This window comes from Sturnus vulgaris, chromosome Z (genome assembly GCF_052056855.1).
Source record: "Sturnus vulgaris isolate bStuVul1 chromosome Z, bStuVul1.hap1, whole genome shotgun sequence".
Classification (NCBI taxonomy): domain Eukaryota; kingdom Metazoa; phylum Chordata; class Aves; order Passeriformes; family Sturnidae; genus Sturnus; species Sturnus vulgaris.
In genome coordinates, this window is record NC_142283.1 from 34,785,770 (window position 1) to 34,807,208 (window position 21,439).

General features: G+C 40.1%; 1 long non-coding RNA gene across 1 annotated transcript; it reads left to right on the plus strand.

Moving 5' to 3' along the window:
- Positions 1-452: 452 nt before the first annotated feature.
- On the plus strand, positions 453-21,410 carry LOC148219788 (uncharacterized). The gene is made up of 3 exons (XR_015799279.1): positions 453-593; positions 4,363-4,493; positions 20,579-21,410. It is a non-coding gene; the product is annotated as an uncharacterized LOC148219788 (long non-coding RNA).
- The last annotated feature ends 29 nt before the right edge of the window (positions 21,411-21,439 follow it).

Genomic DNA, 21,439 nt, shown 5'->3' on the forward strand with positions numbered 1-21,439 from the left:
AATGTTCCAACTTTTAACTACAGAAATAGAATTTTGAAGTTTCATCCTTGTAGTTAAAAGAGATGTTTCTGTATCCCTTTTCCAGGTAGAATCTAACTTTTCTTGTCATAATTATGATTAAACATAAAAAAGAGTACCTTGTAGGCTTATTCCCCATTTTTATTTTTGCAATTACTAGATAAAACACACCAGAAGGAGAATTGAAAGAGAGCAGGAAATGTCTTTACCTTGTCTGTGAAGCTTGTTTACTGCTTCAGAAGCCAAGCCCATTGTATGAATGAGAATAATCCTTATGCCCTTATGAATGGAATTCCATGCCTCTAAATCTAAAAACAATTTGCAAAAAAGGGGAATCCTTTATTGCCGTGCCACTGAGGCAAAATAGCAGCACAGAATAAGTGACTCCTGTGAGGTCACCAGCAGGACAGGATTGCCCTGCAGCCTCCTGGAGCCCAGGCTAATGCCGTGTAGAGTCAGACAGAAGCACAGGAACAATGCTGGAGTCTTGTGGTAACCGGAGTATCCCACGTACCTGACTCAAGAGGATGCTTCCTGTGATGCAGGAATCTTATCAGCTATTGCCTCCTTCAATGGTAAGAGGATGTGATTAGCTCTTAACAAAGCAACAGTATATCCTCTGATCTCTGTGGCTGCATTTGGAAAAGTCTGGAGTAACAGGGCTGTATTTGTTCTGCACTTGTCTATATTGTTGCACCAAAAGCCAGTCATGGAAAGGATATGAGCATGTTTAGGATATTTTGGCTTCTCTGTTCTGCTGCATATGACAGAGGTAGAAGTTAAGGATCAGCTATTCGGTGGGGAATAAATCAACAGGTTGGCATGAATGCTTTTATTGATTTATGCTGCCTGGGAACTAAAACTTAAATTTTTTTTAGAGACACAAATTGCACCCTAATTTTCAGGTGTAACAAGCCAGAGAGATGTTTCTGTTACAAGGTAGATATAAAACATGCAAAGTTTTCTGATGCTGTGATTGACTCGTTGTAGACCAGATGGCGGTGGAAGAATCAACTCCATTTTGGAATAGCTTGGGAGGATTCTGAATTTGGATTTGTGCATCAAATGAGGACTCTGTAAGCATTTTTAAAACAAGCTTTTTTTGTTTGTTTTAATGTGTTTTCACTTATGAGGGGATCTCGGTTTTGGTTTTGCCTTCTCTCCCTCTTCTCTTCCACCCCAGAAGTTACCAGGGAGTTGATCTGAACTTTGTTCCATCAAAAATGAGTCTCTGTAAATGTTTACAAGTATTGTATTAAGCCTGCCCAAGCCTCCTCCTATTAATTTAGATTTTTTCTCACCACAATCATGCTCATTATCTGGGCTTTGTCAATTAGATACAAACCAAGAAAAGAAAGAGATGTCAGTTTTAAGAATGTACCATAAAATATCTTTTGCACCGAAAAGTATCAAAGCCATCTGTAAAAACCTGCTATGGGTCGATAACTGGCAATCTGTCTTGTGGACTATTAAAGAAAAAACAATGTTTCATGTTCTGTTGCACTCTATTTTGAATAACAAAAGCATTTTACTCTTTGAAGATTGCGTACAGACTGATGTTAGTGTGAGTATGGACCTGGAGTTATTCAAAATCAGGGAACAGTTACTGAGGGACAGACAGCCTCCAGTATTTTTCTAAGCTTGTTTATATGTGTGAATGCTTCTCTACAAGTTCAGAAACAAACTACCACTTCTTGCTTGACTGTTATGTTCTTTGAACTTTCCAGGAACATACTGATCCTGTATTATCAGTTAAATGAAAATTTCACTCCCTATGCTAGTAAACATTTCAGTGCAAATGTTTTCATCCTCTGAGAGCTTATTACCAAGCTGTTATTTATTTTATATTTGAGAGAAAAATGAAGTGATATTTTATTTCTGGCTTTTAAAAATAAAGAAAGGTTTTTTTCTTTGAAAACCAAAAATACTTAATTTTTTTTTTAAACTTCCAAATACCATGTACACCTCCTTTTCTCAACAGACTTCTTTCACAGAAGAATGATTTAGGTAAGCAGTTTCACTATATTCAGTGGAATTGAAATGCTATTCTCTCTCAGTTGGCTGTGTGTTTAGGTGTTGCCTTCCAAAGCAAAAGGGACTTTATGGAAGAAGATGCTTGGGATCACTTGAGCTGGAATGTAACACATGGTGTCTATATTTGGCACAACAATGCTAGGCAACAGAAGACATCTTTCCAATCTGCTATCATTACTTCAACCTACTCCCTACATCAGAAACAGTCTGATTAAACCCTTTTTTTGTTAAAGCTCCATCCAAAGATTTAACAGAGAAAAACAGAAGCAAAGGTAGCTAAAGAGAATTTAAATACCTGATGTTTTCCATTTGGATGGCTTGTATTTTCAAACATATAGCTGCCTCAACTGTGTTGTGCTGTGTTCATTATATTTGGTATATTATACTTGATGATCCCTTGGTGGTTTTTGCTGAACTACTTGTTTACCTCTCCTTCCTTAGATTAGAATTGAATCTCTAAATATATGGGAAGCTGACATCACATGAGATTCTTTTTATATCTGTGTCCCTATGTATTTACATAATTGCTGGAAATAATTAGCAGGAAAAATGACCTAAAGAAGATTTTTTGTGCAGAGAATGTCTAAACTCATGTGGTGTATTTTGTGGGGAGAGACCTCCGCTGTATAAAACATTTAGTTAAAGCTTTAAGAGACATTTGGATAGGTGCTCCTCAGCACTCAGATGTTTGCACTGTGTTTTTTCCATTGATGGCTTAGATCTTGATAAATTACTTCTTACCAGGGAGAGGTGCTGATGATGCCTCAATCAGGACAGCAGATGATAAGATACTTACTGTTCTTTAAGTGGACAATTTAGTAAATTCCTGCGGCTGTCACTCTGCTGTGAAGTTACTGCACTACATTCAATGAGTTGACAAATGTCACCTGGCTAAGAATAGGGTCTCATGCTTATAGATGTTCTTTGAGATTTATAGACAAAAAAGACTGCAAAAGAATTAGCCATATTTATAGAAGATGAGAACAGTTTCAAATAATCTACTTTCTGGTGGGAGGGATTTTTTAATCTCTACATTTCATACAGTTTTATATAATGTCATGTTTCTCTTTATAACCACTTGGAAAAAAAAATAATTTCAAGAAATTAAAGCAACATTTCAAGATGGTTTTATTTGGATAAACTCAACTCAATACATGCAAAGTAATATGCTACAAGAAATGTTCTTTTACCCTGTTTTCCATTGACACAAAAACAAATTCGTACTCTTTTCAATGCTATGTATTCCTCTTAAAGAATCTCATTATCTGTTTCATAATGGCAAAACAGCTGTGAGAATGAAGACAATCAGTCATGGAAAGATTAATGCTATTTCATGCTCCTGTAGCTGCACTGAAGGTAGTCAATCACCCTTTTTAAAGGTAGATGAGGAAGTTTACCACAGAAGGAAGCCTACCTTAACTGGGTGTTTCTACTGCTTCACACCCTGTTAGTCATTTACTACGTGTGCCTTTATGTCAAACTCCTTCACTAAAACACTGAGTAGGGGTGGGAAAATGGAGACAATCCAGTCACATCTAATCCTGCTTGATGCTCTGATGCCACATGTCATTCAGAGGTGACCCGGTGAAGAGCTGCAGATTTTGTAAGCAGATGCTGGTCATGCTGTGCGCCATCAGAAGCAAAAACCTGTGATGCTGACTGACTGATCTTGTCATTTCTACCTCTCCTATCTCTACGCAGTTGTGGTTTGTAAACATTATTCAGAAAGTATTTTGTGTACATAGTGCTCATTTATGTAAGAAAAAAACCTAGACAGAGGAAGAGAGATACAAAAAGACAAATATTTACCCCTTCTTTAGATATTTCTTTCTTTAAGACAAACATGTGACTTTGTTTTTACAGCTAATCTTCCATTAAATCCCCTTACTGTACATTTAACTAATTTATTACACCCAGCGACTGGAGGCGGATCCTTCTCCTTTACTAACTCCAAAAAGCCAATATCCTTTGAGGTTTTAGGAAGTATGAGGACTGCCCTCATCCTCATCAACATTAAAGCCTTGTGGTTTGAGGCGTGATCTGGGGATTGCTCCATATCTGCACTGAGCTCTACCAGTGAGCCTCCTTTTCCTGCTAGAAATGATAGAAGGAATATCCACTTCCTGCTGAATTATCCCTGCAAGAACAGTGCAGAAGATGTGGCTCTTACCTTGCAGCTTTCTGTTATTTACGCAATTGTTGGAAACACATAATTCCTTTCTGGAATTAAATGGAGCTAAGCCTTGTGTGGTTAGATTGATGAGGGGGAACCTGTTTTTTCTGACTGCCCTCTGTTTTTCTGCCTACCAGCAAACAATAGTCAATACAGGTAGCTGCAGGAAGCAGAGTGATCTTTTATGTCCACAGAAGAAAATTGAAAGCTCCAGCTGAGTAAAATGATGAGGAAATGGAAACAGAATTGCTGGGTGAGACAAATCCAGGTAAGTGTTTCACATTTCCAAAGCATTTTACTTTTTGATAAATAAAATGGGAGTTAAAAATTCAGACTGAATTGCCCATGGTAGCTATTTAAATTTTTTTCGGGAATAAAGAGGTACCCTTCAAGATTAAATGCAAACTAGAGTTTAAGAAAAGGCTTTGGAAAAGTCTGCTTTAAAATACGAAGAACAGTGTGAGTCCAGCTCAAATTTGTAAAAGGATTTTATGTTGTAGGAGATCTGTCCATAAATTCCACACGTACTTGTACTAAATTTCATACTTGCAGACCTATTTTCTTATATTTGTTCCTTTGTCTTGGCAACTGAATTCACAACATGCTCATGTTAGCAGTCTTCTACACCTTGCAAATAAGTGTTAATGCAATTTTCTTAAGCTAGAAAACAATGTCATGTCTTTAGGAAATGCCCATGGATTAATTTTTTCAGCCTAAAATGTCATTGCTTAGCATCTGAATTGAAGTTAAGCTAATCTGTGGGTATTGATGGTTTAACATCTAATTTCCTCCTTTGCTTTGACTCCATAGGAACACGCTACCATGCAGGTATGAAGGCTGAAACCGTGTGTTAGTAAATCTAAAGGTAGGGGAGAGAACTAAACGAAACTCCCAGTATCCTTTTAGAGTTGGTTGTAACTACACCTTTGGCTGGGGTCCTATGAATAAAGGTTGTGCTCTGGTGATAGCTAATAAATATTAGGAACACCGAAAGCACCTCTATGGCATGGAGAGAGATTTATAACAGGACTGGGGCAGTCTTAGAGCCTGTTGACGGTTTAGGCTTGGGCCTGATAAGAAGCAGGTGAGAAGCATTTGGGAAAAGCCCAAGGATTTATTTCTAAAGACTGTGCTTTTAGTCTGTAATTTTCTGTGTGGTGGCTGTTAGTGACTTGGGGCACAGAGGTTATGAGTGCCATGGTCCTGGTACTGGTGTGAACAGACTCAGAGTGAGCAGAGGAGAACCTGGACACATGTTTGACAGTGGAGGCTGGCCTGCTTATATCCAAGCTTGTTGGATGGGCAGCAAGCACCCATGTAGGCAGCAGATCAGCGTTAATGGAAACTGCCTGGGTGGAAATTGGCCGTAAAGCAGAGCAGAATGCCGGGACATAATCTTTACTGCAGATTAATTTTTGTTGCCTAGGATATAGCTAAGGCTCTGGAAGAGTAGGATAAAATGCGTGGTGCTTGGTATTGGGGATTTTTGCTCCTTTGTCTGGAGTCTGGCTGAGAGGCTGAGTGCTGTGCAGTTTGAGGGCAGTGACCTTACTGAAGCACAAGAAGTAGGTGGATGCAGAGATGACTTTAAAATTTAAGTCTGAACTACAACCTTTCCTCAAGGAAATCACATTGCCACATCCCAACCTTTCTTCAGAGTGGGAGAAATTAATTCATTTGCCTGATGAAATGATAGAAACAAAGTCAAAGTCACAGGCCACAGCAAATCAAGGATGTAAGGGCAGTTGGGATCAGGTGCCATGCGCCATTCCTAACTTTTGTCTTACTGAATAGACAGTAAGAGACACATGGTCCTCCTTTCATCTCTTATCTGTCTTGGCTACTCCAGCAGCACTGAAAACACCTGTATGTTACTAGACAGAGAATGACAGAGAACAGGGAAATATGAAGGAGTAGAAGCTCGCTGGATTAATAAGATAGGCTTTTCCCTACCAGGTTGTAATGGGCAAGACAGTGACGATGTTTGTCCCTATGCTTTTCCTCCTTTTTAAGCCTATGTTATTCAGTACTGAGTTGTGTAGTAGCAGACATTACTGTCTTGGAAACATCAGGTATTAGCAGAGGTGGTACTTAAAGAAATTGTTTTTGTTATATGTTCTCTCTCTGCCCAATATGCTTGGTGGTAAACTGGAAAGAGCAAAAGACTTCATGAATCTCTGCTATTCTTTGCAGAGCCGGCCTTTGTCGTCTTTCTCAGGTGTGACATTGTTGAAGCTGACAAGGCTGCTATCTTTTGGCTCCTCATGTTGCTGAAAGCCTGGGATGTTTTTATGTTTTCAGGCTTTGAGCTGTGGAAAGATTAGGTAGGCTCCCAAGAGGTCTGAAAAAAAGCCTTTTTTTCTGACACCAAACGGTGACACTGTCACAGGAAACCAAGAAGACACCGTCTCTAAACGCTTTGCAAAGTCTCATACTTTCTCCTGTTCTGTGACTGGATGTTGCTGCCCATATACTTAGCTCTCAGTTGATGCAGAAACTTGGAATGCAAGTGAGAAACCACAGTGCCGCCTGTGTGCGGTCTGGCTGTGTGAAGCACAGGGATCATAAGATCGTAAGAGGCAAAGTGCCTCAGACATGACAGAAGAGGTATGTCTTTAGATGTATCACAGAGATTAACTTGTATGTATTCTTTCGGCCAGGGAGGAATGGGATCTATTTAGGAAGAAGGGAGGACTACAGGTGAGACTGAATCCAAGCAAAATCACTTCTATGTCTAATAGAATCACCAAAATGTCATCCTTACTTTTTTTTCTGGATGTGAAAATGTATTCAGTGAGACTACTAAACATGTGATCCATGTAATACAAAGATTCATTCAGGCCTTTTGACTCATTTCATGACCTTCTAGGGAAAGCTTCAGTCTTCCCAAAGCTCACAGCAACTCCAATTTGGCACACAGAGGAAAAATAAAAAAAGCTTCATTGAGAGCTGAGTAGCATGGATAGCACTGCCAACATGTTACAGCCATACCAGATGTTTCACAGCTTTGCAAAATTGACTAGCATTGCCTACAGTGTGCTCTGGAAAACTGCTTGCTCGGTCAGAAAAGCATAAAATATTTATTGGACAGCAATGAAAACATAGCAGTGTTCTTATGATGAACAGCCAAATCTATAAGGAAGTTTAAACGCACATATTTTTACTTTCCTCCAAGTGAGAAAATGTAAATACAACGTACTGTTAGTAATAGGTGATGAGTCAAGGGAGTAGATGAAAGGGAGAGCAGAGGATGAAGGAAAAAAATCTTTCTTGTCAATGTCTTATTCAAAATGTCAGTCTTGATTTCTGCAAGAAGTTTGTTCTTGCTCTCCATCTCAGCCTAAGAGAAGATCAAGGCTGGAGACTACACCTGAGGCATATTCAACAAGAAATAAGGGTTTATAATAAGGGTTTATAATCTTGATTAAATGTTGAGAGATGGTAGAGCATCCCAGGCTAATTTTACCTGATGTGGCAGCAGCAGAGTAGAGCACAATGGGCAGATGGGGCCTTATGCCCTTGCCCTATGCCCTTGTTCCTAGGGCAGTGTAGCTGAGAACTGCCTGGTTTTGCAGGCTGCAAATGCCTCTATATGCCTAAAACTGAGGTCTATGGCATTTTTCCCTTCTAGAACTCTGGCTAGTGCTCTATTGAGTTTACAGCTAGTCTCCAGCCCAGCTGAAGCAGCGATTAAAAAAGTAGTCCTCAAACTGTTGGTGAATAAGAACCTCAAGCTTCCTTATGATCTATTTTGTTTACTGCTAACTAGTGTGCTCATGTAAATGGACCAGTTCAAAGAAGAAATTTCAGAGGTAATGTGTGTGAAAATGCTATTTTTTTCCAATAAATGTACTAGATTTCAAGAAAGAATTTTTGAAGAAGTGCCTGCAAGTCCTGATTGGAATTTTCCATCAAAACAAGAATTGAGTAACCTCTAAGAAACCTTACTGTCTGTAATTGCATGGTACAAAATCCAGCTGCCTTGACTGGTCTTGAGAAGGACACTGAAGTCACATCCTCTCTTTGGTTGATATATCTGTGCAAGCAGGTAACTGTAGTAGAGAGATCAGGAGAACAGACTCAGGTTTCCAATTCAATCACTTTCAAGAACTTCTAGTACTGTGTTTCCAAAATATGGTCAATAGTTACCTGTAGATGATTGAAGCAGTAAGTTTGAAAGTGTTGATTCTTGGGTCAGCAATTACAGCTTTTTCTGAGACCTTGGTGTGAAGAGACAGCTTTGGAGTTTATTGCTGGGTCACCACAATGAGAAAAGAGGGGCAGGATGAAGACCCACCTGTTCCTCAGTTTTCCCATAGGCTAGGCATCCTGCTTAGCAAGGGCAAACTTTGAATGTATCAAAAAATCAATACAGTCTAAAACTCCAGACTCACTATTGATTGTGTCTTTGAAATTCTCCTCCTGACTGGTCCGCTATTTTTGCTCATAATTGAGGTTCAAGTCACTCTCTTTGGTACCTGTGGACTCTGTCAATTTATTCCCAGATCCTCCCAACCACTTTACTTCTGCTCACTTTGCAATTACCTTTAAAAGGAATTCTTTAACATTTTGCTGAAAATAACAGGAATCCTTTCTCTGCCTGTGAAGGGCAAACAATGTGGTCCCACAGTGGTTGCCTCAATTACAGAATTTAGTTTTGTTAAGATATTAGAGCAAATGGTCATGAATTGTTATAAGAAACATATACCTTTTACAAGGAGAACCTCAGTCTTATAAACACTGTAATAACACCTACCTGCATTTTCATCTGGTGAGATTTAAAACTTTTTTTTTTAATTTAAAACTTTGTATTATTAACAGCTTGCTTTATGCAGGACTATAGTAAAGGAGTTGAAAACTTCTCCTGTGGATAGGTTCTGCATTTCTGCGGCCATTTTTATTATGAATACAAGAAAGAAAGTGTTAATTGACAATGAATTAAAGTTGAACAATAACTGAATAATTTATGTCTCCAAACCCCCCCCTTTTTTTTTTCCCTGGGTAATATGTGTAAGATTTAAAGCAGTACAGAATTTAAATGGTCAGCTTGAACTTTCTGGGATTTCATTGTCCATCACAATCTCTGTTAAAGAAACTCTGACTTGACAAATAAAGCCTGGTTTTAATGGTGCTTAGAGTGTTATCTATATTTAAAGCGTGCAACAAGCTAAAGTGGGTATGTTGTTCAACTCTGTAGAGCAATTTTCCTGTGTGAAACTGTACCTAATCTACAACAGGGGAGGACAGTTTATGCTCCTCTTATGCAGAGAGACTCCACAGTTTACAGAAAAACTTATTTTAAAGATCAGGCTTCTGCCTTTTAAAAAAATTCTTCAGATATATCTTCTTCTTTGGATTCAGCAAGCCAATGAACCACCTGAAAATTAATGTCACTGCAAAGATGTCTACTTTTGTGTGAGGTCAATGGAGTAGAACTGATCATGTCTACCATTGTACTATTTCCCAGAGCACAGCATAATCAGTTTTGTGCTCCTTTCCTCAGCACCAGAAAATAAATCTTTGTGCACTCTCTATTACTGGAGAATTGAGTCAGTGGGATATCCACAACTAACTTCTGTTTTGTTGCCCTGAAGGTACAATAGAAGCATGTGCATGTGCAGATCAGCATCCTAGATTCTTTTCTCATCTGTGGCCACTGTGATATGCCAGGTAGGACTTTCTGTCTTGCTCTGTTTGCTACAAGGAAGTAGGACAGAGGCCATGTTGTGGCTGGTCCTAGCAATGCATCACTCAGTAGGGAAGGGAATTCAGGGGTTGTTCTCCTGGCTGAAGTTTTGCTTTTGGCTGCAGCAGGCCTGTGTCAAATCCCTCCTGCACAGTGATCTCATGGTCAATGGACTCCTATTTGGGCAGGCAGGATAAAGCTGAGGGTCATTTAGCAGCTGAAGCCTGTACCCCGTTGGAAGCTGACTGACAACTGACCAGTGATTTGTCCTCTCGGCACTGCAGATCCTTCCAGGAAAGCGTGGGACTGTTGCGAGGGCACACTACCAGGACTTTGTGCAGCACGTGCCTCTGAATGCCAGCCTATCCTTCCTGGTGAGGGAGATCTGATCCTTGACTAGAAAAAAAGAGAAGTTAATGAGCCAAACCTTTGGGCTAGAGGCATGGTCAGAGGTATAGATCTGGCTTGAAAAACACATTTGAAGGTGAGCTGCTCCTTTCAACTCTGCTTGGCTATCTTCACTTAATGTACAAACCAGCTCCATTCTGGACATCTCAGGACAAGCCCACAAGCCACTCAATGAGGTGTAACAAACACCATTTAGACATGAACCATTACTGAAAGTAGCAAGAGCCATTTCTGTGTGTTAAAAATTGTGTTTATTAAAATATTTTCACTAAGGGAAATTTTTTTCTGGGAACTGATTAACCAAGATTTCTGCAATGACATTAATAAGCTTTAACAGAGTTAATCATGCTCTACAGGGTCGTTGATATTCTCGACATTGCACTGAAAATAATGCAATATTAAAAATTTGAATAATATATTTGACAGTTTTTCCTTTCTGTAAATAAAAAAAAAATTTTGTATTGAAGAGCAATTTTCATCTCGGATATCTCTTGTTATTTGCAGAATAATCACTCTGTACTTGATTTAATAGAATTATAGCTGTGGTGAGAAGAACGGTACATGAAGTTCAAAACGGACCATCATTGTGTCATCAAAATTACACCTGAATCATGAATCATGAATTTTGACAGAAAAATAACACATTTAATAGCAACAGAAAAAGCCTACTTCTTTTAGCAGTTCACAAAACAGTGGTGATGAAAAAGACATACATAGTGGTACATAATTCCTTGACAAAACCAACACTTTAGTTAATGCCAGTGCTGAACAACAGAGTAAAAAGCTTTTCTCAAACTTTGTAACTTGTGGCAGCCTCAGAGACTGAAAGAGTCAACAACTTCCATCAACCCCTATTGACACAACCTTGACCAATAAAATGCAGTGGCTCTTTTGTTCTGTAATTGCACAGAGTGTAATCTGCCAGTCCTCTCTTTGCAGTGACTTTAATTTTCAGGTGGTCTGTAGCCCAACTTTGAATAGCGCTATGCATGGATTTCTATCTGCTGTTGAGCTCCATCTTTTCCATGAAATCCACAGCTCACTAGAGGATGGTTACTAGGCTAGATAGGCCATCACCAGTGGAGCTACAGGATGTTGTTTTGTGGTTCCTCTGCTCGAAAGACTGTAAAAAGACTGAGTCCTTACTGCAAGAAACAGATCAGAGAGTCCAGGCTTTTGCAGGCGGGAGAAGAGGGCTTTGTCCAGAGGCACCAATGTCTCCACTCTTGCCCTGTGTGGGCCTGCTCTCAGTGCCACCCTGCTGCCTGCGTGTGACACTTGATGTGCCTGTGCTCTGCGAAACACCGCAGTGAGCTGCTGACATGCCGAGATAACAGGCTATGCCAAAATGAAAGATGGATACACAAACCTGCTGGCCCTGAGGCTGGAAGAAACTATCAGGCCCAAAATAGGTCTCTGGCCACTGCAGAGTAACGAGCTGGTTTCAAGTATGGGTTGTACATGCAAGCATGTAAAATGCTGCAAGGAGATGGTAGATTACTACTGCTACCCATCTGTCATGTCCATATCACTGGGTCCTTCAGAGAATTTGCAGGCTTAAAGGATGTGATAACATCAACCAGAGGAGGCACCAGCAGAATCCACAGTTTTGTTCTGGTCCAGGTATGTGTGTGCCAGAATTAGTTCCTGAGGAAGCACAGTCTTGATGTCAAAAATGTAACAAGGCCATTAACAGAGGAGATGACTCTGATTTTTGCTAGTAGCATAGTTAACAGATCCTTTGACTCTCATTCTGCTGAGGGAGGCATGCTGATATCCCTTACAACGATCTGTGGTATCACAGCTGACCCAGCTAAAATATCCATTCAGGGTCATTGTAGCACCTGAATGTCTCTAACTTTTGGGATATTGACAGAAGGGATAAACTTTGCTGTAGGAGACACATTGGATCTACAAACACATTACCAGCATCCTTTTCCTCCTGAGCTGGGAGAGTACTGTCTTTATTTTAGAACTGGTAAAATGGCTTCTTTTGCCTCCCTGCTCTCATTTCAGTCTGTTAGCACTTTGAAATCCATATGTGCAAATTGCTTGCATATTCCCATCCTCTCTTATCAGCATGCAGTCCATTTGGTCATATTATTTAAACATCTATTCTTCCCTGAGGTCCATCTGGGGTGTGGCTGACACCAGTGCTAAGTCAGGCAGTTTCTGTAAACAGTGAGATGAAATGAAGGAAAAGCTCAATGTTTAAAACTTTTTTCCTTCTCTGTTGTGAAGTTCCTCCTTGTCTTTTGATTGATAGTCATTTCTTTGAGAGGAGAAAAGAGAGATATAGTTCAATGGAGACAGATGTGCAGGCAAACAACAGTACTTGCATTAAAAATCAGAGGTTTCTTGACTGCAAAGTGTTTGTTACTCAGAGCTAATATCCTGAATTATATAAAATAAATATGCAGGCATCATCCACTATACACTAGTCAATGTGGAACAAACAGACATTTAAGAATATTGCTCGTGCCAATCTTGTTCAAGTGTACACTTGAACTTAGTGATACTAAGCTATCTTGTTCAGAAATGCCAACAGGAGCCATTGCAGTCTTCCACTCCCCTCTCTGTCTTTCATGAAACCTTGGATCTTGGTGGGCCTGCATCGTGTTGGATTTGCCATGAAGGATATGACGTGGTCCAACACAAGACCATGGGTGTGTTGCAGCATATCCAACTACTCTGAAGTACTGCCTAAGAGTCCTGCTTCTGCCTCCGTTTTCATAATATCTCCAAGACTTTGTGCTGTTGCTGTTGAGGCTACTCAGGATGTCCAAAACTAGTTGCCCAAATATAACACAGTTTCTGTGCTTTCTGTATTTCTGAATGGAGAACAAAAAAGTGCATCAGCAGAAGAAGCAGTCTACTGAATTTTTAATGTTCTCCTTGATAACTTGTCCTATTTTCAATATGCTTCCTAGTAAAACATAAATATTTCAGCCCATGTGCAGAAAAATGAGGGAGTTTTCACAGTAGGTAATCTATCTTTTGACTATGGATACATACAGAAATTGTCCATGTTGGACAAAATTTCATGATGGTCATTTCCAAATATCTGACTGTACAAAGCAGTTGTCACCAATTTAGTGATTTTGAAATTAGTCATATTTAAGAGGACAGTGCAATTGACTTGCTTGAGTACCGATTTCTGAGAATGAGAGAATACAACCAGGCAAGAAGAAGAATATTTTTGAAATATTTTCTGCTAAATAAAACTTGTCGTTTTTTGTTTTCTTTTGTAGGACAGCAAAGAAATGTTCATCAGTATATGAATACAACCAGGAGGTAGAGGAAGTAGACACTTCACTACAAAGAGATTTATTTGGGTCATCTAGTCTGTTAATGTCCATAAAATTGTACTGATAATACCGGTTGAGAGCCTTATTCAATATCCTGCTTAAAGTTCTCAGGTCCCCCATGAAGAAAGTTTAAATGTGTATCACTTCAAGTGGCAGAGCTGAGCCGTTTAATGCAATTCATATTAGCCAGGTCTTTAAGTTTAATAGTAAAATGATTTTATTTTTTCGCATTTTGTATGCAACCACATACTGGAACATCCTCAGGGTCCTACCAGGTCTCACGTAGAAAAATGGCTAGATCAGAACAACTGCATCTCCAAGAGCATATATTTTGATCAAAACAGAATCACAGAATATGCTGTGCTGGAAGGGATCCACAGGATCATCTAGTTCAGCTCCTGGCCCTGCACAGCACCATCCCCAAGAGTCACACCATGTGCCTGAGAATGTTGTTGAAAAGCTTCCTGAACTCTGTCAAGCTTGGTGCTGTGACCACTGCCCTGGGGAGCCTTTTCCAGTGCCCAGTTACCCACTGGGGGAAGATAATTTTCTTAATACCCAACCTAAACCTTCCCTGATATAATTTCAGGCCATTTCCTTGGGTCCTGTCACTATCACCACAGAGCAGAGATCAATTCCTGCCTGTCTTCTTTGCCTCACATGGAAGTTGTAGCTGCAGTGAGGTCTCCCCTCAGTCTCCTCCAGGCTGAACAGACCAAGTGACCTCAACTTTTCCTCACAGGGCTTCACCTCAAGGCCCTTCACCCTCCCTGTCCCTCCTTTGGATGCTCTTCAACGGCTTAATGCCTTTCTCATACTGTGGCACCCAAAACTGCATGCAAACATGACTGTTCTTCATGTGGAGAGCAGCTAGTTGCTGCTTCTCTCCAGGATTCCACTCGCAGCAAGATCAGGTGAGCAGCTGGCTGTTGGTTGAATGCGTTGAAGTTTGATAAAGCAAGCGCTGCTCTGTGCCTCATGCAGCTGAATGGGGCAGACCAGCTGTCTTCTAATGAGGCTGAGAGGAAGATGTTCATGGGAAAAGCTTTCAAGTAGAGATCTGTAGCATGAGGGAGTCAGCCTATGGGAAGATCAGACTAACTATTCCCTTGTTGAATAACAAGGAAGTTATTGACATAATTATCAGTCTTGGGGAGATCCTAATAAGAAATCTCTCTTCCTTCTTTCTTGTTTCTACCCATTGCTCCTTACAAAAACATGAGAGAGAATAGTAGTAAAATAGAAGTTCTTAGGGAATGATTCCACCTGATTCCAAGGCATCCCAGCAGTTCCCCTAAGCTGTGAGTGTTGAGGGAAGTGAAAGAGCCCTTTCAACATGGAAGACAAATCAGGGTAATGATGGATGCTGAATCAATGTCTCTTATAACTGCAGATGTTCAGGTGCACTCTGCACTGTAGAGCACAGGAATCGCATAGTTTTAGTGCTGGTGTTAAGAGACAAATTCCAGTGAGCATACTTAAGAGTGTGAAGGAGGGTTGACTAAATACACCTTGAACGATCTTGATATTCAGAGTAATTAACACTGCTTAATCAAAGGTCTTTGAGTTAAAAATGAAGCATAATTTAAAGAACATGCAGGATGGCTGGATTTAGACAGTGGTGTTCAGGCTGACTACAGGGCAATTATCTCCAGATTGCAGGATTAAGAAAACCCATGGAGAGTAAGATATATCATAAAATCCTAGAATCATAGCATGGTTAGAGTCGCAAGAGACCTTAAAAATCGTGTAGTTCCAATCCCCTCACTATGGGCAGGGACACCTTCCACTAATCTGGGTTACTCAGAGCCTCCATGTAACTCAGCCTTGAGCACCTACAAGAATAGGGAGTATCCAGGCTCTCTGAGCAATCTGTTCAATGTCCAACCACCCTTAGAGTAACGAATTTCTTCCTAACCTCTAATCTAAACCTAATATCTCTTAGTTTAAAGCCCTTCCACCTTGTCCTGTCACTATATGTCCTCTGGAGCTCCTGTAAAAGCCCCTCTTGAGCCCTTCTGTAAAGCCTCTTCAGATACTCTATGGGTCAGGAAGATTTGAATGGCTTCTCTTAAATCCAGGTATGCCTGTTGCTACAAGACATCAATGGGATGGGAGGAAGAGGCATTTTGATTTCTCCCTTTCTTAGAAGCAATGCTGAAAACACGCTGGAAGGGTCCCTGCATCTTATCTGCAGCTTTCTCAAGTCACTTCCCTCACTTCACTGCCCTGCAGGAGCAAGTGACATTGCAAAGAGTAATCTGTGCCTCATCCAGCCTTTCCCTCCCAGCCCCTTATTCTATGAGAGAAAGGCTGGTCTGAGAGCTGCCATAGACTGTTGTATGCACCATGCCATTGGTGTGGCAGAGAAAATGGGATGGAAGGTAAGAATTGTGCAGTGGAAGGTACATTTTGTACAGTGTACAAAATTACCTGGCTGTTTTATGCTGCTCTGTGGCTGTCAGAGAGTGAATTTTTTGAAGAGAATAGGAAGAGAAGAGAAGAGAAGAGAAGAGAAGAGAAGAGAAGAGAAGAGAAGAGAAGAGAAGAGAAGAGAAGAGAAGAGAAGAGAAGAGAAGAGAAGAGAAGAGAAAGAAGAGAAGAGAACTTGGGACCCCCTCCTCTTCATTTGAGCTTCCCAGATTAAGAACTCTCCAAAATTTCTGTAAATACAAGTATGTACCTGTACACCTTTAAATCCTGATCGCAGGTGTGGTTGAGTCTGCAGAATTTTCTCAAATCTGACATTGGTTCCAGATTATCCTTGGGTTTGGCAGTAGGCCAGGTAGATGTGTTTAGTGGATATAGATGCCTGCAAGGCTGCAGTAATGCTGTTACATAAAACCAGTAGAATTCCTATGCAAGGAAGCTGAGTGTGCCAGCCCCAGTTAGGGTATTACATTTAACATGAAGTCTGCATTGCCTTGTGTGCAGGGGATCCTCCTAACTGTGCTCCCACTGAGGAACATGGATCTTTGCTGCTGTCAAAAAAAAAATAAGGACATGGCTGAACTGTTTGTAGTTCTTTCTCCAGGAACTCATCTGTGCTTAAATTACAGGGAAGATATGAGCTGAGCAGCTTAATTTGTAGCTCAGATGTTGGGTGGTGTACATCACAGAGCAGAGGTCAAGGTTGCTGCTCTATCTGGTGTATCAGCTCTGTATTGAGATGAACTGTACTGAATTCAGAGCAAATGTGTAATTTTTGCTCTTGTGCAAAACGTATACCTTCCCTCTGAGCACAAATGTCTGAAAGTGTGTGGGAAAGGATGTGCCTTAGCATACCTTACTTCTCAGTCTTCTCTCCCACTGCACAGTGGACTTTCCACAGACTCCTTGCATCATTCATTTAATTTTCCCTTTACTGTACCATCTGTTTCTGAGATGCAAAATTTCATGGATCTCTTAGAAGACTCTGTTTCCATATTCCAGGAGACACCTGCTGTAAAATTAATAAACATATGACATAGCTTTTTCTTAACCATCCAGAATAAAATAAGATCTTGATCCTGAATGACTGTTGCCATCTTCATAATACAGTTTTAATCTATTTTAAAAAATGGCTAGAAAAGAGATTTTATTCTTTTTTCAAAGTCTGTTGTAATTTTATAATGTTGCATACTTGGCAAGTGTGATTATGTTGCTATAGTGATCTTAAATTATGACCAGAATGAATTTTTACTCAAGGCTTATTTAGAACTTGTCTGGCTCAGAGCCATCTTATCTGGTTCTCTGAGCCCTGGAATAAACATTTGAATCCCCACAAACATTTTCTCTGAGCCTTCAGTTTTACAGTAATGTCATCGGTGCAATTTTGAAATAATTTTCTTTAAGTGAGTTCTTGAAATAAATATGAATTAATCAAAACTAAAACTTCTGAAAGGTACAGTACCAACTTCAAAAGTGTAGCAATCAGGGACTTTTTTCCTCTTGTTTACAGAGAGGATGAGATGTTAGTCACATCTTCAGACAGTTCTGAAATCAGAGCAATCAATCCTTTAGTTGGACAATGGGAATTGGCAATAAGAAGAGTTCTGGTTTTTTAAAGAACCTTGTTTTTTTACTGTATAATTATGGGGACTGTCTGTATCCATGTGTAAGGATTATTTGTCTCATGGGACAAGGGAGTGAAAGTGTGTCAGATCTGCTCTTATAAACTACGGGCAACTGTGTCCTTGGTTTACCATCCAACACTGAGATCCCCCTCTCCCTTCATGACAGTGATAACTGGATTGTACCATGAGTGTTGGATTCTCAAATTTCACTGTGAGAAAATCTTTGTATGAAATCTCAAATGCAGAGGCTGGAAGTTGTTGTGGTCTTGCCTAGCATTTTCTATATCAAGAATCATGCCAGAGAAGACTGTGGGCCTTTCAAAAATAGGGAGGGCTAAAGGAGGGATGTACCTGTCCGTGTCTTGGCACGGACCTGGACAGTTCTCTAAGTCTTGCTGTTCAGGAACTGCCCTTTTACAGGGGATACAGATCATCAGAAAGAAATTTTAGAACACTGAGAACTGTTCCTCAGATGGGGATGTCTCTTATATTTTTACTGCTCTGCTTTATGAAGCTGTACACTGAAATAAATTTTTCTAATTTCCTTCTTGAGCTGCAGGATGTTTGCTCCCCAGGCCAGACCTCCTGGCAATAACTCTGTCCTGTGTAGCTGCACTGCAGAATGTATCAAGGTGTCATTAGCTCTGCTTAATTCTGTGCATAACATTGTGCTTGTTACCATGTTGGAAAGGTCAGTTTGACAATATGGGATTTACGATGGAAAAAACACAGAAATTATTGACTCTCACCAGCTCTATACAAACGTATTTAGTCAAGCAAAACTTGCAAGGAATACCAGGTACATCAGCATATTTACATAAGCTGCATACCTTGATAATGCCATTGATTTCAATTTGGTTTTGATCTTCATTTGTGTGTTCTGTTGCATGTCTGTGGGACATGCAGTAGGAGTGGTTTATGTACAGGTACAGGACCACTTACAGCCCACAGTAAGCTTAAATGTGCATTTAACAGACTGTATATCCCTGAAGTCACTGTGGTGGAAGGGAACAAGTTAAATATTGTATAATATATGTGAATATGGTTAGCTTTCTTAGGTGAGCTTAGCTCTATTCCCCTTTTAATAACTTAATATTCCTATCATAGAATTTATGATTGTTAAAAGGAATAAGTTCAACAGAAGCAGCATTATTTTCTACTAATTCTGTTTCTTTAGTTAAGTTGTAACACTGAAACTGATTTACTGTGAATGAACTTGAACATTTATGGATAGATCGAAAAATCAATCAAATAAACATTAATGGTTTTGTGAAGAAATAAAATTGGAGATGTGGGGAGTTAGACTTGGCTGGCTGTCGGATGCCCACAAAGACACTCTCTCACTCTTCCATTGCAAGAGGAAAGAAGGGGAAAATAAAATAAAAAAAAAATCTTGTATGCCAAGACAAAGACAAGGAGGGATCACTTAGCAATCAATTATCCCTAAACCCAGCACAGAAGGGAAAGAAATATTTAAAAATAGAGTTCTCCTTCTTGTTTTGCTGCTTTTTTAACTGGTACCTTAAATAATTTTAGGTTGTAGTGTCAGAATTGATAGTGCCTTACATACTTATGCTTAAGTAAATGGTAAATGGAAACGTAACAATTTTAGCTGAAAATAAGACCTGCGTTTTCCTGTTTTAAATGCAGCAAATTTGGCTTTTGGTGGATCTTTGAAGCTTCACCAGCTACCCCCTGAAAAGCAGCTTTATGTAATTTAGTATATTACTTTATGCGATGTTTAAACTTTATTAAAAAGAGGTGTGTGCCATGGAGAGAAGCAGCAGTGCTCATGCTTTGGACAGTGAGGAAGTCGGGACTCTGAGACACCCTGCAAAGTGCATGCAGTGTAGATATACCCTACAACTAGCAAAGCCAAGAGGTCTTGTCCAGGCTGAAATATGAATTTCATTTTTACTGTCCCACACAAACTGCTTCAGGCCTAAAAATGGTGTAGCAAAGACTTCACAATTCAAGCTCAAGTAAGCAATATGTGAACCAAAAGGCATGCAGAAACTGAGTGACTGATCAAGGTCATCTTGGAACTGGTTTAGAGACAGGGATTGTGGCCAGTTCAACAGACTGAATTGCAGTGCCCCTGGCAAAATTCTTGAGCAGCTTGTTGGCTGAAGTCAAGGCAAGGACGCTGCTCCCATGCAGCCTCCTTCATCAATATCACACATGGGCTGCTGGCCTGGTGAGATGTCAAATGGTGGAACTCCACCAGCACTTGCCAGGCAACCCGCTGGTTCGAGAGGTGTCACCTGAAGTTTTGTTTTGCCTGAAGAGCAAAACTACTGCTTTTGTTACTTGTTATTGCTAGCTAGCTGCCAGCTAGCTGCTAGCTGCTGATAGCCTGCCAGCTCATCCTTGCCCTTGCTTTACTCTTAACTTCTTGGTGAAGGAAGGGTCTGCGGATAGCAATAGCTCAATAATAATTGTTGTTTGTGCCTTTCAAGCAAAGAATCTCAGCAGCAGCTCATTCAGGGACTTCCAGACTGGAAGCCTGTAGTTGTATAACACCCATTTTACAAGTCAGGGAAAACAAGTGTGGGAGTTGAATAGGGCAATCAATGCCTTGACAAGAAAGTATTTTCTTCCCAATGTGCTTTCTTCCCCAGGCAACTTCCATTTGAGTCTGTGCTTGGTAGAAGAAGCTGCCTGTGCCAGACAGGTCAAGCACTATCCCTTCTTTGAGAGCACTGAGCAACTGTGCTACTCACCATCTCAGAGAGTTTGACCACTACTTATTTTCATGTCAGTCTGAGGTGAAAGGGAGAGAAAGAGAAGTAGAAACATCCCTATCAACAGAGAAACAGCTCCAGTCTGAAACCCAAGATGGACAAATACTCAAAGGTTTTGGTATTTTTCTTTAAAACCCTGCCTTCTCTTTCAGATTTTGCCGAAAATGTGAAGGAAGAAAGCTGCACAATGGACAAGACACAACAAATGATGAGCTATTAACTGAGGAGCTTGACAGATCCTAGTGAAGTGCTGAGCAATTTTTCCTAGGAGTATGTTCACATTAAGACTCTTTGTAGTGCCTTTGCTCTAATATCAAATGGCTTACTTTAGTTTTGCCTTTTAATTACCATTGTAAATTGTTCTTGGCTACTTGCAATGTTTAATTATCTATCATACTGAAAAGGTATATAAGATCTGTAATGCTTGGGTAGGAAGGTATAGGTTATTCTTCTGTAAGAGTATTCCACTTAATTATCTACTGCTAAAAAACTTTTATCAGTAAAAAAGCTAACTGCTAAATGAGGACAGAAAACGAGGGATTTTTTCCTGAAGGAAATGTAAACTGTCCTTATGTGCAGGCCTCATGAAGGGTCAGTTTGTTTACTTTCAAAGTCTCTGCCTTCCATCAGAGACGGGACAGTGCCTGTTCCATGTCTCAGTACCATGTGCCTGTTCTGTCTCTGTCCCTCTGTCTAGAAGGCAATGGATTGTCTGTCTCTGGATATTTAAGTGTAAGGTAACCCCGAGAACAAAATCACACCATCAGTGACCCAAACTTTAGATTTTTGAATGGGATGCTGTCTTGGTTTGAAAGACAGGCATTTCCTAAAGGAGACAGAGAACTCTTCTAAAAAGGAGAGTATAACTCCCACCTCCCTTCACTTTACTATGATTTTGAAATTAAAAGGTTCTCAGGGGAAGATATGGGGGTAGCAATAACAGTTCTTTACTGAGATATATTTATATATATGTAACAAGGGAAACAAAACACAACAACAATAAAACAATAACT